The following is a 16794-nucleotide window of genomic DNA, read 5'->3' on the forward strand; positions in this document are numbered from 1 at the left end:
GCAAGTTAGCAGAAGGAAAGAAATCATAAAGATCAGATCAGAAATAAATGAAAAAGAAATGAAGGAACAAAAGCAAAGGTCAATAAAACTAAAAGCTGGTTCTTTGAAAGATAAACAAAATTGATAAACCACTAGCCAGACTCATTAAGAAAAAAAGGGAGAAGACTCAAATCAAGAGAATTAGAAATGAAAAAGGAGAAGTAACAACTGATACTGCAGAAATACAAAGGATCATGAGAGATTACTACAAGAAACTATATGCCAATAAAATGGACAACCTGGAAGAAACGGACAAATTCTTAGAAAAGCACAACCTTCTGAGACTGAACAAGGAATAAATAGAAAATATAAACAGACCACTCACAAGCACTGAAATATAAACTGTGATTAAAAATCTTCCAAAAAACAAAAGCCCAGGACCAGATGGGTCACAGGTGAATTCTATCAAATATTTAGAGAACAGCTAACACCTATCCTTCTCAAACTCTTCCAAAATATAGCAGAGGGAGGAACACTCCAACACTCATTCTACGAGTCCACCATCACCCTGATACCAAAACCAGACAAAGATGTCACAAAGAAAGAAAACTACAGGTCAATATCACTGATGAACATAGATGCAGAAATCCTGAACAAGATACTAGCAAACAGAATCCAACAGTACATTAAAAGGATCATACACCATGATCAGGGGGGTTTATCCCAGGAATGCAAGGATTCCCCAATATAGTCAAATCAATCAATGTGATAAACCATATTAACAAACTGAAGGAAAAAAACCATATGATCATCTCAATAGATGCAGAAAAAGCTTTCGACAAAATTCAACACCTATTTATGATAAAAACCCTCCAGAAAGTAGGCATAGAGGGAACATAACAACATAATAAAGGCCATATATGACAAACCCACAGCCAACATTGTTCTCAATGGTGAAAGACTGAAACCATTTCCTCTAAGATGAGGTAGAAGACAAGGTTGTCCACTCTCACCATTGTTAATCAACATAGTTTTGGAAGTTTTAGCCACATCAATCAGAGAAGAAAAAGGAATAAAAGGAATCCAAATCAGAAAAGAAGAAGTAAAACTGTCACTGTTTACAGATGACATGATACTATACATAGAGAATCCTAAAGATGCTACCAGAAAACTACTTGAGCTAATCAATGAATTTGGTAAAGTAGCAGGATACAAAATTCATGCACAGAAATCTCTTGCATTCCTATACACTAAAGATAATAAATCTGGAAGAGAAATTAAGGAAGCACTCCCATTTACCATTGCAACAAAAAGAATAAAATACCTAGGAATAAACCTACCTAAGGAGACAAAAGACGTGTATGAAGAAAACTATAAGACACTGTTGAAAGTAATTAAAGATGATACAAACAGATGGAGAGATATACCATGTTCTTGGTTTGGAAGAATCAACATTGTGAAAATGACTCTACTACCCAAAACAATCTACAGATTCAATGCAATCCCTATCAAACCACCACTGGCATTTTTCACAGAACTAGAACAAAAAATTTCATAATCTGTATGGAAACACAAGAGACCCTGAATAGCCAAAGCAATCTTGAGAAAGAAAAACAGAGCTGGAGGAATCAGGCTTCTGGACTTCAGACACTACAAAGCTACAGTAATCAAGACAGTATGGTACTGGCACAAAAACAGAAATATAGATCAATGGAACAGGATAGAAAGCGCAGAGATGAACCCACACATATCTCCAAAATATACAAGCAGCCTTTGCAGCTCAATATCAAAAAAACAAACAACCCAATCCAAAAATGGGCTGAAGACCTAAATTGACATTTCTCCAAGGAAGATATACAGATTGCCAACAAACACATGAAAGGATGCTCAACATCACTAATCATTAGAGAAATGCAAATCAAGACTACAATGAGGTATCACCTCATACCAGTCAGAAGGGGCATCATCAGAAAATCTACAAACAATAAATGCTGGAGAGGGTGAAGAGAAAAGGGAAACCTCTTGCACTGTTGGTGGGAATGTAAATTGATACAGCCACTAAAGAGAACAGTATGAAGGTTCCTCAAAAAACTAAAAATAGAACTCCCATACAACCCAGCCATCCCCTACTGGGCATATACCCTGAGAAAACCATAATTCAAAAAGAGTCACGTAACACAATGCTCATTGCAGCACTATTTACAATAACCAGGACTTGGAAGCAACCAAAGTGTCCATTGATAGATGAATGGGTAAAGAAGATGTGGCACATATATACAATGGAATATTAGTCAGGCATAAAAATAAATGAAATTGAGTTTTTTGTAGTTAGGTGGTTGGACCTAGAGTCTGTCATACAGAGTGAAGTAAGTCAGAAAGAGAAAAACAAATACCATATGCTAACACATATATCTGGAATCTAAAAAAAAAAAAAAAAAAGGTTCTGAAGAACCTAGGGGCAGGACAGGAATAAAGACACAGATGTAGAGAATGAATGGGCTTGAGGACATGAGGAAGGGGAAGGGTAAGCTGGGACGAAGTGAGAGAGTGGCATGGACATATATACACTACCAAATGTAAAATAGGTAGCTAGTGGGAAGCAGACGCATAGCACAGGGAGATCAGCTCGGTCCTTTGTGACCACTAGAGGGGTGGGATAGGGAGGGTAGGAGGGAGATGCAAGAGGGAGGAGATATGGGGATATATGTATATGTATAGCTGATTCACTTTGTTGTAAAGCAGAAACTAACACACCATTGTAAAGCAATTATACTACAATAAAGATATTTTTTAAAAAAGCTTGATTGTACTTGAGTACAGTATCTGTCTGATATAATTATTTTTGTGATGAGTGGGAGGAAGCATTCACAGTATGAACCCTTTTACACAAGTTCCCGTAATGTCCTTCCAAACCTGGCCAATATCCAGCCACTTAACGATACCTCATGATGGCATCCTCCCATCTCATCACCATTCTAATCTTAGCACTATGTTCTCCTTACCCCGAATGACTTTGCTGTTCACTAAATATACTGTGTATCTTCAGGTCATCATGACTTTTAAACATTCTCTTCTATGCTTGAAGTGCCACTTCCTTATATTTCTGCCTCTTAAATTTCTCCTCTTATTTGAGGTCACACTAAAAGATGTTCCTGATTATTTCCGACCTCCCTTCCGTCCTGCCTTCCGTCCCCACAAATAAGTTAGACTATAAATCTTCGTGTACTTTGCACATGCACATAGCACATTTATTACACTGGATTATGATTTATGTTTTGTAGATGTAGCTCCTTGGGAAGACTGACGTCTTTGAAGAGAAGGGCATGTATACGTATTTAAATATATATATATATATATATAAAATTTTTTTCCCTTGCACTTTGCACTTAGCCCAGTGTTTAGTGCATAGTAGGACTCAATAAAAATTGTAAAATGAACATTAACCCAGTTGGCTTCAGGGAAACATATTGATCTGAAGGGGTACATTACTCATGGTCCCAATGGGAAACAGAGATGCACTTAGATGAAATTCTGATGAGTAGTTAGAGAAGGGACTATTTACAAAGTATGGATAAGCAAACCAATGAAGGATGTTCAGGCTCTAGCTACTAGCAAAAGAAGCTAATGCCACTCCTAGGCCTGAAGGGATGAGGGGAGAAAATAGACTTGTTAACAGAGTCCAGTGAAAGCTGGAGGTGTGAAGGGACTTCCAGGGTAGCTGCAGAGACATCTGACCACTGCCAGAATTATGGCCCCAAAGCAGGTGGTAGTGAGGGAGACATTCCTGACCTGTCTTCTCTCATGCTCAGATTTTCTGGTGGTGCCTCCCATTGGCTAAGTCCAACCAGAAGCCAGAGAACAGGAGAGCACAGATGATAGTCTGTGTGGGACAGTCCGTCATGACACAAAACTGAACTTGGAAGGGCACAGAACAGAATAGGCAGTACAATCAGAGAAGAAACAATAAGAAACGTGCTCAAACCTTAATATTAAATGATGGATGCCAACCAAGTCTCCGGAGCAAGATGCTTGTGGTACAGCCTCCAGGAAACTAAGTTGCCTGGGAACACATACCTTAATTAAAATCTCTGAATATTTTCCTTATCCACACCCTGTAACAGCAACAGCAAAAATGACAATAGCGACAATAACAATTACCACTTACTACGTGCCACATGCTGTGCTAAACGCTTCACTCATTTTGTCATTTATGCCTCATAACAGTCCCCATTTTGCAAATGCGAAATAGTCACAGAGGTCAAGGAATTTGCCAGAGGTGCAACTAGTTAGTAGAGGAGCCGAAGTTTGAAACCAGGTTAATCTGACTCCAAAGTCTTTTAATTCCTAAACTGTATCAGTGCAGGGAGACTCAATATTCTGTTCAACAGGAAGCCATAGCATCTTCCAGTAGAACTGTGCAAGGTGAAATTCTCCCCTGAGGCATCTGGCAGGAAATTGTGACTAGTGTCTGTGCGAAGGAGACCTAGGGAGGAGGCTCCTATTTTTGACGTAAGTGCAAAGATAGGTTATTTTACTTTCGATGAGAAAAAGAAAGATAAAAATGCTAATCAAACCTACTGCGCATCAGTTACCTGGGAGGGTTTTAATTAGAAAATCTCAGTGAAAGTGCCTAATGAAACCGTAGTACTATAATTGCATATAGAGACAGGTTGGTAATTAAATGATAATGTAGAATAAATCCTTCACTTAATAGGTTGAGTTCTGTTTTTACATTGTGCATTAATGGAGTGTCCCCCTGCCCAATATATTAGTGCCTAGCAGAGATAGGATACTTTATCTATTTATCCACTAAAAACTTGATTTGGTACCATAGAAAAGTGCCATTCCTTTCCTTTGCCTTCCTCATGGACTAGAGCTATTTAGGGGTGTTTTGTCTTGTCAATTAGGGCAATCTAAGCAAAAGAGACAAATGTTCTCGTCTTACCTCTTCAGCTCATGTAGTTTGAATACATGTTTTGTATTCATAGAGGAATACATGTATTCGTAGAGGAAACTGGACCTCACAGAGTCAGGACTGGTCCATCCAGGTCTCTGCTTCATCCAGGTCCCTTTGGAGGAGAGAAGTCGAGAGGCTGGAGAGAAGCCTGGCATGCTGGGTCATCTTTGCAGGACTCAGGGTGGCTTTGTGACAACTAAAACACCAAAGCGGGAGCCCTAACTCACTGAGCAGGGCTCTATACCACGCCCACATCTCTGCCTTGCTTTGGTCCTGAGCAGCCTGGATACCCAAGGTCCCAGGTTAAAATTTTTTTGATAATAAACTTCTGAGTCCTTGGCACTTCCAATTCTTGAAGGAGCTGGAAGAAACTGTTAAACTTACTGCTTAATTATTTCTCCAGGAAGTAAAAGGCATGCATCATCACTTAGGATGACTGCCAGCCAGCCAAACAGATGTTTTGCCAGATTCCGAATTTTTCAGGGGGACATGTTTAGATTTATGCTATTCATTTGCAGTCTAGTTGATGCTTTTCCACTTAGATTCTTATCAGTTTGTTAAGAGACAGCATGTTCACTTCCATGTTTTATTAAAAAACTGCTGATAGAGTGATAATTCTTAGCTATATTGGCACCTAAGTTGTTAAAGAAGTTAGAATTATTAATTTAAAAAGCATATTTTTTGGTTTTTTTAAGTAATTTAAAGGAAAAATACTTTTGTATAAAGGATATTATTTTGCTTTTTGTTCTCAGTGTAATGCCCCGTAAATTATTTTAGTGTGGAAAGCTCTGGCAAACTTTATTACAATTGACACATTTTCAAGGAGAAGATGAATAATTCAAACATTCTGGAATTGCAAAAGCGCCATTTCTTGCTCTCTGACTGTCAAATCATTTTCATTTAATAGACTTTTATATTCTTTTTTCCATTTTTTTGGTATGATAAGGATATCTTGTCTTAAGTCTCCTTAGGTGATATCACTTGAATTTCTAATTGAAACCCTTTCCTTTTACATTTAATTTCTTTGGAAGCAGGAATAAGGCACGCAGATTCATCACCATCGCTTATCATCCTTCCTTGAGCCTGTTGGTGTGTACAATCCAACCTCTCCACCTTTCTCCCTCTTAGAAAACGTGTGCTTCCTTTAGCGTTTTTCCCCTTAATTATTTTATAGTCTATTAGAGTTTGAGCCTCGAACAGTTAAGAAGAAAACCATTTCAAGGTTTAAATCATTTCTTCTTTTTTTTAAGAGTCAATTTTTAAAATTTATTTATTTTTGGCTGCGTCGGGTTTTTGTTGCTGCGCGCGGGCTTTCCCTAGTTGTGGTGAGCAGGGGCTACTCTTCTTTGCTGTGTGTGGGCTTCTCTCACTGCGGTGGCTTCTCTTGTTGCAGAGCACGGCTCTAGGCGCGTGGGATCAGTAGTTGTGGCTCGCGGGCTTAGTTACTCCGCGGCATGTGGGATCTTCCCAGACCAGGGCTCAAACCCATGTCCCCTGCGTTGTCAGGCGGATTCTCAACCACTGTGCCACCAGGGAAGCCCTTAAATCATTTTTGTTTAACCTAATATTTAGACGAATTATGAAATTTTCAACACGGGCTCCTGCATAAGGTAGACTGTTTCAAACACATTGTTATTTCAGCCACGCTGGTGACCACACTGGGAAGCAGTGAAGGAGAGAGTTATCTCTATGACAGACAGAGCGATTAGAAAAACCAACCACACTGTAGGTTACATCCTGGAGGAAGAAGCTCTAAAACATGGAGCATTTCACTAAGGCAGTATCCTGCTACACGGTGATATCCACAATATCCTAAAGCTGCTTTTAAAGGGAAAATAAATCACTTTTTTCTTAAAGTGAAAAATCATTTAAAAGATTCTTCCTCTTTTAGCATAACAGAATTTGGGATATTTGGAAAAAAATCTAGAAGTTTTGTGTCAGTAGTTGAATAACTAATTCCTTCATTCCCTATCAGGGTGTTTTGGTTTTGGAAAGACCGTGAAGATGAAAAAGCTAAATTTCATAGTTTCTTCTCCAAAGGTAGGCAGTTCACTTTTAAAAGCAGTTTTTAAAATATTGCTAATGCATATATAAAAATAAACTGCACAGTAAGAAAAAAAACTGCTATATCTTTGATGTGTAGATACATATAGTATGCATTCATGTTTTTTGAATGAATTAGCTATCTAAAAGACACTGACTAAAATTTATATGCAGTATAGAGTTAAGTGGCAACCATCCAAAAGATGGTTACTGAAAGCTTAATATTACCAGTACAAAGAAGGCATTAGAGATGTTAATCTCCCAAAGTAGCTGCTATGACATTTCTGAAACTATTACCAGAAGTAGAAGTGCTTCAGAGAATTAAAGATATTGAAAATGTTATCATCTATAGTTCTCATCCTTCATCAAGAAAGAATTCATACTAATTAGGATATTTTGTTTATGCAAATAATTTTATCTACATGACTGTTGTTAGCATTGATTATTATACTCAATGTGCTTTGTTAATTACTTTTGTAAAGTTCTCACCTATACAAAGCTTGCAATAGCACAATACATCCAGTTTTGTGATAGCTGACAGTAGGCCACTAACAATAAAACTTTACATGAATATCATGTTTTAAATGACAAACAGATACAGCAAAATAATACTAACATAAACTCTCTAGAAAAAAAGAAGCATGCACTGTTTTCAAGGTGAGGTTGAATTTTTTTGGGTCTTTTTTACAGTCTATCAGCAAACTATATCACAAATGGGTAGCCATAAAACAACAGTGTACTTAAATACCACCCTCTCCACATACATCCACACCCCCCCAACACACACACAGACTTCAATATAATCTAACAGTTTCATTAAAAAAATAAAACATGAAATGATTTTTAAAAAAAATAAAAAAAAATAAGAGCAGTTTTTCAAAAATGTCATCCTAATTTCAGTGAAAGAGAAAACTTTGAGGATACCTCTGCACTAAATTTTCTTTTGTGGTTTTTCATCTAAAAAGAGATTAGTTAATTTGAATATAAGTATGGTGAATCTGTGAGGCCCAAGAAAATATCTAGGAATTGACTTGGTGGGTATTTTAGAAGACAAATATTGGACTTTTTCCAGTTCTTCTATTTAAACCATTCCAAAGTGAAATGATGGCAGTATACTGCAATTCTAGGCTGGCCTGTTTGTATGTTTGAGAGATAGTCCTGTATCAAAAAAGAGTGAGGGGAGGGATAAATTAGGAGCTTGGGATTAACATATACACACTACTATATATAAAATAGATAATGAATAAGGACCTATTGTACAGCACAGTAGGGAACTATACTCAATATTTTGTAATAACCTTACAAGGGAAGAGAATCTGAAGAAGAATATATATATGTGTGTATATGTATATGTATAGTAGCAATGCCGAGCTGAGGCACTCAGGGACAATTTCAGGTGCTCCTGGGAGTTCTTGAGGGTTGCTGCCCTGTCAGGACCGTCAGAAGATATGCTACTAGACTTTCCTGCTGCTTTTGTTCTCCTGCTCCAGCAGAAGTGACTATTGCTTTCATTAAGAGCTACTGCTCTTTGTTAGTGAATCCTTTATGTAAATAGCAGTTGGATTATTAGCTTTTGGGGTGTTCATCCTGTGATGTCTTCCCTACTGAGGAAAGATAAATCTGATTAGAATGAAAGCTCAGAAACTTCTTGGGAGACTTTGAGTTAATTGCATTGACTTAAGCCTCCCGTGAAAATAAGGTTTCATAAAAGTCATTTTTATTGAGGTACAATTTATGTAAAATAAATCCATTTAAAGTTTACAATTTGATGAGCTTTTACAGATGTATATACATGTGAGGTAATTGTTGCAATTACGACACGGAACGTTTCCATCACTCTAGATTTCTGTGCCCCTTTGCAGTCTGTCTTTCCCTTCACACAGACCCCAGGTAAACACTGATCTATTTTTGTCTCTGTAGATTAGTTCACAACTTTCTAGAAGGTTATGTAAATGTAAAAAAAAAAATACTGCATGTATTCTTCTATGTCTGACTCTTTTCACTCAGCATAATGATTTTCAGATTTTTCCATGTTATGTATATCAGTGTTTTCCCCCTCTTTGTAATTATTAATGTAGTCCATCGAATAAATTTACTATATTTGCCTTTCAACCTCAACCATCCGATGGGTTTAGGAAAAGTTATAATCTTGTAGATTATTCAGCTTTTTTATGTTTTAGGTCAGGAGTGATGCTGTCTTGTGGCTTTCTACATCCTAAGGAGAAGTGGAACTTTTAATAAATGTACATTTAGATTTTAAACAATTAAAAATAAGTCTGTATTGTGCTATGGCTTGGTTTATACAAAGGATGGCATCAACATAATATTTTAAAAATGTTTATGTGTCTAAGGACATAGTTATAAATATATATAGCTAAGTCAGGAAATGTTAGAATTGACACTTAAAATAGAGAAAAATGTATGATGATGCAATTTGGGACATTTCTAATCGAGAACTTAGGGCAAAGAATTGTTGGTGAATGACATTGCAGGTAGCATAAGAACTAAAAATGTATGAGATCTGAGAGTTTCTCAATTTTATACCCTGAGTTTTGGCTCTTTTGAAACCACCTTAGTTTCAAGCAATTTAATGTTGTTTGATACCACAAATGAGATATCATTTGTAACCATGAAGTAAGTACAAATTTTAAGTCTTTTTTTCTCCGAAGTAGAAAAATGGGAGCAGTTTTGTGGAAAATTTTAGGGATTATTCAGAAACTAGTAGAGATAAAGACGTCTGATAGGCACATCTATATTTATTTCTAGAATAAAGTATTTCATTCTTCCTCCCAATTCTATTTTCTCTTCCTCATCTGGCTGGGTTGGCATTTTAAAACTAGTCTCAAGGTTGAAATTTTATTATACTTGAGTACGTTCCGTCCCACAGTATCCATTTCTCACTTCTTCTTCTGTTTAAAAATATACTAAGTAGCAAGACTGTGAAGGGCATTATAAGACACTTTAGAGAAAAATTGATTTGTCCCTGACCTCATCTATGTATTCAAAATTTCTGGAGAGTGGGTTAAATATTCCTAAGGACGTAAACATCGTTCCTTGGTTTGTTGGGTTAGTTTAGGGACCATTCATGTCTAAAGATTGTGTTGTATTAATGAGACTCTTCCCCCTCAAGTCTGCCCTCCTGGGAAGGAACACGGTGGCTGGTTAGCAGTGCCCAACTGCACTACTTAATTTACCTTTTTAAAGCAGGAAAAGCAGGAGAGATCGAATGCATTTAAAACTGCAGGGGGTGTGGAGGCCGTAGGAATGTACTTTTCCCCATTACGCTTTGGCTGTTCCTAATCATATGAAAATTGCTGGAGGATCCTTAATGGGCACTAGTGGTTAGAACTCTGAATTTCACATGCCTCACAAGACTGGGCTTGTCTCAGCAGAGTCAGTACCAGGCATGCCTCATAGGGCTTCTTGGAGATTTTAATGACAACATAGGCTGTCTGATGTTTTGAAAAGAAAATGACCCCTGAGATTGGAAGGATCAGCTGTAGTGGGGAAGGACAAAGCATGAAAACCACATCTGTTAATCTCACACCTACTGTAGTATCAAATTCCTATACCATTATTTACCACAGGTAGAAAAGGCTCCATCCGAACAATAATGGTCACACCTGGAGGTTATTTGGCCTGCACCATCTGATGAGGTCACAGACCAAAGAAATAACGCCATGGGCAAGTCAGGGCTTTGTAGTGGAGTGACTGAGTTGGTCAATGAAAATGAATATTTAATGAGAGCTGGGCAGGTTCTGTGCATGTTGTATATTCCAAGCTATATTTTCTGAAAAAAATCAAGTGATTTAAATTCCTGTAAGACTTTTCTGACAACAGTGATTTTAGGCATGCTTTAAAAAAAATTGTTTTCCAAAAGGATTCTTATTTGACATCAGAGATTTATCAGAAAACTTTTTAGCATTCTCCCATTTGAATCTTATTATGCATCTCCTTTGTTTATTCTCCCCTTAGACCTTAGTTTTGCCCACACTTCCCACTTTGAAGAAGCAAAATGACAAGCAACACTAATTCCTTGGCTGTTAACGATTATTTTGAATAATCCTTAACACTGAGTGGTTATTTTTTTATACCATGTCTTTTACATAATAATAACATACTGGTTAGGGTTATCTTTTGAAACAGAAACTTTAAATGTGAAATGAATATAAAATAGTAGAACCTAAGATCAACAACTTTAGGTTTTTTAAAACAGTAAAATAGTTTAAATCAGAACATCAGTTTATTAACATCCAATAAGAAATAAGCTTTCCAAACAGTCAGATACTTAAAAAAAATGTTTTATTGGCGTAGAGTTGATTTACAATATTGTGTTAGTTTCAGGTGTACAGCAAAGTGAATCAGTTATACATGCACATACAACTACTCCTTTTTAGATTCTTTTCCCATATAGGCCACTACAGAGTATTGAGTAGAGTTCCCTGTGCTCTACAGTAGGTCCTTATTAGTTACCTATTTTATATATAGTAGTGTACATATGTCAATCCCAATCTCCCAATTTATCCCTCCCCTCCCCTTTCCCCCCTGGTTACCATAAGTTTGTTTTCTACATCTGTGACTCTTTCAAAACAGTCAGATACTTGCTTCAGCGACCCTGAAGCTACGTGGGTAGGCAGATCAGTAGGCTGGTAGGTAGGTATACTGATGCTGGGCCTGTGTGCTCTCACACCTCACATCGGTTCCTTGCCTTCCCTTCATTTTCTCTGTATCACAAGGGAGCTAATTCCTGTCATCTGTGCTCCTCAGATTTGAGGACAGAAGGAAAAAAATGTGGTGTACGTTTTCTCATCCATCTCTGCCTTAGGTGACTTCTTTGGTGATGGCTGAGTCTCCTGCCTAGTTCTAGTTTCCATCAAGTGCCCTGGACCCGTAGGCTCCAATAACACGCCCTCTTCCCCTTGATCTTCTAGCCCAGTGGTGTTTGTAGCTTCCTGATGTTGCTAATCCCTGTATTTGCCTCATCAACATCTGTATAACCAATTTCCTCCATGAAGTACATTGTACTGTCTTCTGTTTTCCTGGATGAATCTTTTTTTTTTTTTTTTTTTGGGGTACGCGGGCCTCTCACTGTTGTGGCCCCTCCCGTTGCGGAGCACAGGCTCCGGACGCGCAGGCTCAGCGGCCATGGCTCACGGGCCCAGCTGCTCCGCGGCACGTGGGATCTTCCCGGACCGGGGCCCGAACCCGCGTCCCCTGCATCGGCAGGCGGACTCTCAACCACTGCGCCACCAGGGAAGCCCTGGATGAATCTTGAATGTTAGAGCAGGCAGGGAATGAGATAAAGGGAAATAGGTTGTATGATTCAGACATTTAATGCTCCTTGGGTTTCTTTAGTCAAAGCATAAAGCTTGATGAATACTGAGGTAAGTTCAGATCATTCTACCTAACTCAAGGGTAACCAGAAAGCACTCAGATCTTTAGAAATCTTTCTGAAATATCTCTTTCTCTTCTCCTACATTAGTAAGACTAAATTTGTTTACTCTTTTAGATGCTTTAGATTCTTGTAGTATTTCTGAGGGTATCTAGGACCTTGATAGTAAAACAGAATTTATAGATGGAATAACTAAATATGATTTCTATTTTGGAGGCAGCTTGGAGGCAGTTTTTAAAAACCATCCTTTTATCAGGCTGTGTGTGTGTGTGTATGCTTGTCTGTTATCTTATGAATATATATTAAAAGGATAATACATACGTAGTGTTTTGCTATTTACAAATATTGAATCAAATACACTGAGTGTTTTAACTTAAATAGAGCAGCAATGCCAGGTCAGTAAGGTTTCTCAGGAGCAGAATTTATCTTTGGATGGCCCAAAACTAGGTCATCGACAAACAGAGGCTTTAGAAAACTCATTCAGTCATTCACTGTTCTTTAAATATTTAATGGTCACCTGCTATGAGCTAGGAATTGGAGCCACAGTGGTGAACAAGACAAATAGTGTTCATTGCAGTAAACTTAAAATCTGATGGGGAAGGCAGACATCCACAGGCAACCACAATAATGTACAGGAAGTTATGGGGATACAGAGGATTGAGATTTGACCTCGTCCAGAAGTTTGGGGACCTAAGAAAGTGATCAGAAGATGGAAGATAATGAAGGCCGAAATTGGCCCAGGTTGTCGGATAAGAGCCATCCATCCACTCATCCATCCAGTCATTTCTACAAACATTTGTAAGGGTCTCAGAAAGATGATAAAAATGAATAAGCCTCAGTTGCCAGTAGGACTAAGAGTTTGTATGAATAAAAATACAAAAAGATGACCTGATGAAGCAGGCACACCGGAAGTTGGGTAATGTGTTGGGGCTTATTCCACATCAATAAATTCCTGACTAATAGGGATTAATGACTTCTCCTCTGTGCTCTCGAAAGAGTTCATACTTCTGTTATAGCATTTTGGACTGTTTGGCCCCAGAAATTTCATTGAAAATGTACTATATATATACAATAGAATATTATTCAGGCTTAAGAAAGGAAATCCTGCCCTATGCACAACAAGAGTGAACCTTATGCTAAGTGAAATAAACCAGTCACAGAAGGACAAATACTGCCTGATTCCACTCATACGAGGTCTCTAAAATGGTCAAATTCCTAGAATCAGAGTGGAATGGTGGCGGCCAGGGGCTGCAGAGAGGGGGCAGTGGGGAGTTGCTAATCAACGGGTAGATGAAAAAGTTCTAGAGACCTGCTGTACCACATTGTGTCTTTAGTGAACAATTCTGTATCGTGCACTTAAAAATGTGTCAAGGGAATAGATCTCATGTTGTATGTTACCACAATTAAAACAAATTTCATTGAGACCATCTTAATTTGACTGATGAAAACATTGAGGATCAAAAGGGATTAAAGGACTTGTCCAAAGTCACTGAGCTTGTAAGTGGCAGAGAATTAACAGTATGCCAGTGTGGTGAGGAGTCAGTCTGTGATCTCAGGCATGTCCCCTAACCTTCCAGGGTTGTTATGAGGATTAAAAAAGAAAATATTTAAATGAGTCAACACAGTGCTTGGCACAGACTGTTTAATTAATATTAGCTCTTACTAGCTATTAGACCTATGAATCACCATCCAGTCTCTAAAGTCTCTGTCCATGCATTTCATCTGATTCCAAAGGCAACACTGGGAAGGGGAAGGTAGGTGTGATCATTCCCATTTTAGAGAAAAAGAAACAATCCAGAAATATTAGTAATTTTCCCTAATAACACATCAGTGATGGAGCCAAGAATCTGATGTCTATTTCCATTGTCTATGGCCTGTCAATCAAGCTGCTTCTTATTCTACTATAAGTAGTTATACAGTCTCTCTCTCCTTTACTAGACTGGATAGACAGGTTCTTTACAGGACTGTCTCTCTTACCAGGCCACCTACCCTTCGAAGCCAGAGACTAGATTTTTTTTCATCTGGCATGTTCTTGTAATAACAAGCACAGAGACATGAGCATAGTAGGTGTTTCACAAACACTTGTTGAGTTAAACTGGGAGGCAGACAGAGAGAGGTATAGTGGATAATGCAAAGGAAAATGCTCCAGTGAGGTTCTGAAACAAACACACACTTTCCAATTTGCTGCGGCATACTAATGACTACCAAGAAGCTGTGGTTCCTGTCTTTGAGTAATATTCCAAATTCTGGGCAACTTGAGCTCCCCCTAGAAGATCTTGGGGTCCCCTGTGAGCTTGAGGGTGTTGTTCCTTTAAGATTCTTCAGGTTGACACTACCAAACGTAGGGTGGATAGCTAGTGGGAAGCAGCCGCATAGCACAGGGAGATCAGCTCGGTGCTTTGTGACCACCTAGAGGGGTGGGATAGGGAGGGTGGGAGGGAGGGAGACGCAAGAGGGAAGAGATATGGGAACATATGTATACGTATAGCTGATTTGCTGTGTTATAGGGCAGAAACTAACACACAATTGTAAAGCAATTATACTCCAATAAAGGGAGGGAGGGAGACGCAAGAGGGAGGAGCTATGGGAACATATGTATATGTATAACTGATTCACTTTGTTGTAAAGCAGAAACTAACACACCATTGTAAAGCAATTATACTCCAATAAAGATGTTAAAAAAAAAAAGATTCTTCAGGTTAGTTTTCTTTTTTTTTTTTTTTTTTTTTAAATGAGCTTTCCCCTTATGTTGGCCCTGTGTGCTCAAGTTGAGTCTGGAAATCTGGGAGGTGGGCGTCTACGGCCTCCAGATGAAATTTTCTTTTGTGCCCATTGACAGGCAGTCACTATATGACGCCATGCTACTTCGAAGATCCTATTCTCCTCTTCCTGGCCCTGTGCAGGGGTCTCACCTTGTGAGCTCTCTCAGCGCGGTCCCTGCCCCTCCGTGTTGAGGGTGGGATGCTGAAGTCGCCAAGGCCCAAGCCCCAGTCTTTTTTCTTCCCTGGCTTGCTAAGTGCTGAACGTGCCTGGGCTCAGCGAAGGCTCTCTGACTCTCTCCGCCTCTGAGCGAGATTACTAACCAAACGTAGGACAAATTGGGAAACGATTTTCCTGGAAACAGAAGATATTTCTCCAGTCTGTAGCGCCAAAATCAGGAACCTCACACTAATAGTTAAGCAGTCTCATTTCATTCTGATGTAAATAACATTCAATTATGGAAGTCACATGTTATGCTTTGACAGAGCCATTTGTGAACAGCCCCCAGAGTAAATCTGCACGAATATGCCACAGGGCCCTTATCCTGGAGCTTAAAAGGATGTCTGTGGGAGGTCTTTGCAATGGTAACTTTACATTTCAATCATATGCCATTCAGTTACAATGAAACCTAGTAAAACATGCTCTGGATTTCCTGAGAGAGAAAATGTGTGGGTGTGGCTGTATGTGTGTGTTTGCACATACACATTTACCTAGATGTTTTCATTTCAGGAGTCAGTGTGGCCTTAAAAAGGCAAGGAGTCACGTCTGAGACTATATCGTATTTTAACTCCCTGGTCAAGCAAAACAGTTTCTAATGGATGTTATTACTCTCTCAGTAACACAAATCATTTAAATGAGTTTTACCTAGATTATAATAAGGTACAGTAACTGTGAAAAATTGCACCCTTAACAGAATCCAAAGAACATAAATCTAATTGTTGGGAGCAATGTGTTACAATAGATGAAGAGACTATTTCACATGTGTGGAAAGAGAGGTGTTTGCTATGTGTTAGGGAAATAAGAGAAGTCTGTTTCTTTTGAGACGTTTAATGCCATTTGATAAACCATATCAGAATGGACTGGTAGAAATCGTATTTGCATATTGACAAACCTTGCTGATGTCTGCTTCATTTAGCTGTCATGCATAATCACATATATGAAAGCCTTCTTTGAATAGATCTATTTCTGAGAACACAATTATAGTACCTTATATTTGTGGTAATTACTGTATTCTTTGAGAGTGTCTTACATAGTATATCCTTTCACTTGTTTAGTTGCAAGACATTTGTTTTTCATGCTTTCGCTTGGAAAATTACTAAAATAGGGCTTTTGTCCAAATGCAAAATGGGCTTTCAGTTGATTAAAAATGACTAAATCTGACCATGCAAGCTGCAGTCTGTAAAATGGCAGGCTTAGCCCGCTTGCTCAGTTTGTCTTTTTTCTCCCTTTGTACTTGTTCTGATGATACTGATGACTCGTGGATCACACACGGTAAGGAGATTCATGGATTCTATGGAAAAATGAATCCCCCAAAATTTGACAACAAGAAACAGAGTGGTGACTTCTTTCTAAAATCTCTCTTGAGTCTTTTCAGGTCAGTCTTTACCTCTTGATGCAGCTTTACCTTGGCTGGCTCATAATCACAGGTTATAGCATTGGTGAA

The 16794-nt window shown here is 38.4% G+C and overlaps 1 pseudogene; it reads left to right on the forward strand.

Moving 5' to 3' along the window:
* LOC102973382 (CDK5 and ABL1 enzyme substrate 2-like) overlaps positions 1–15325 on the forward strand; it is a 26714-nt pseudogene extending 11389 nt beyond the window's left edge.
* The last annotated feature ends 1469 nt before the right edge of the window (positions 15326–16794 follow it).

This window comes from Physeter macrocephalus, chromosome 15 (assembly GCF_002837175.3).
Source record: "Physeter macrocephalus isolate SW-GA chromosome 15, ASM283717v5, whole genome shotgun sequence".
Taxonomy (NCBI): domain Eukaryota; kingdom Metazoa; phylum Chordata; class Mammalia; order Artiodactyla; family Physeteridae; genus Physeter; species Physeter macrocephalus.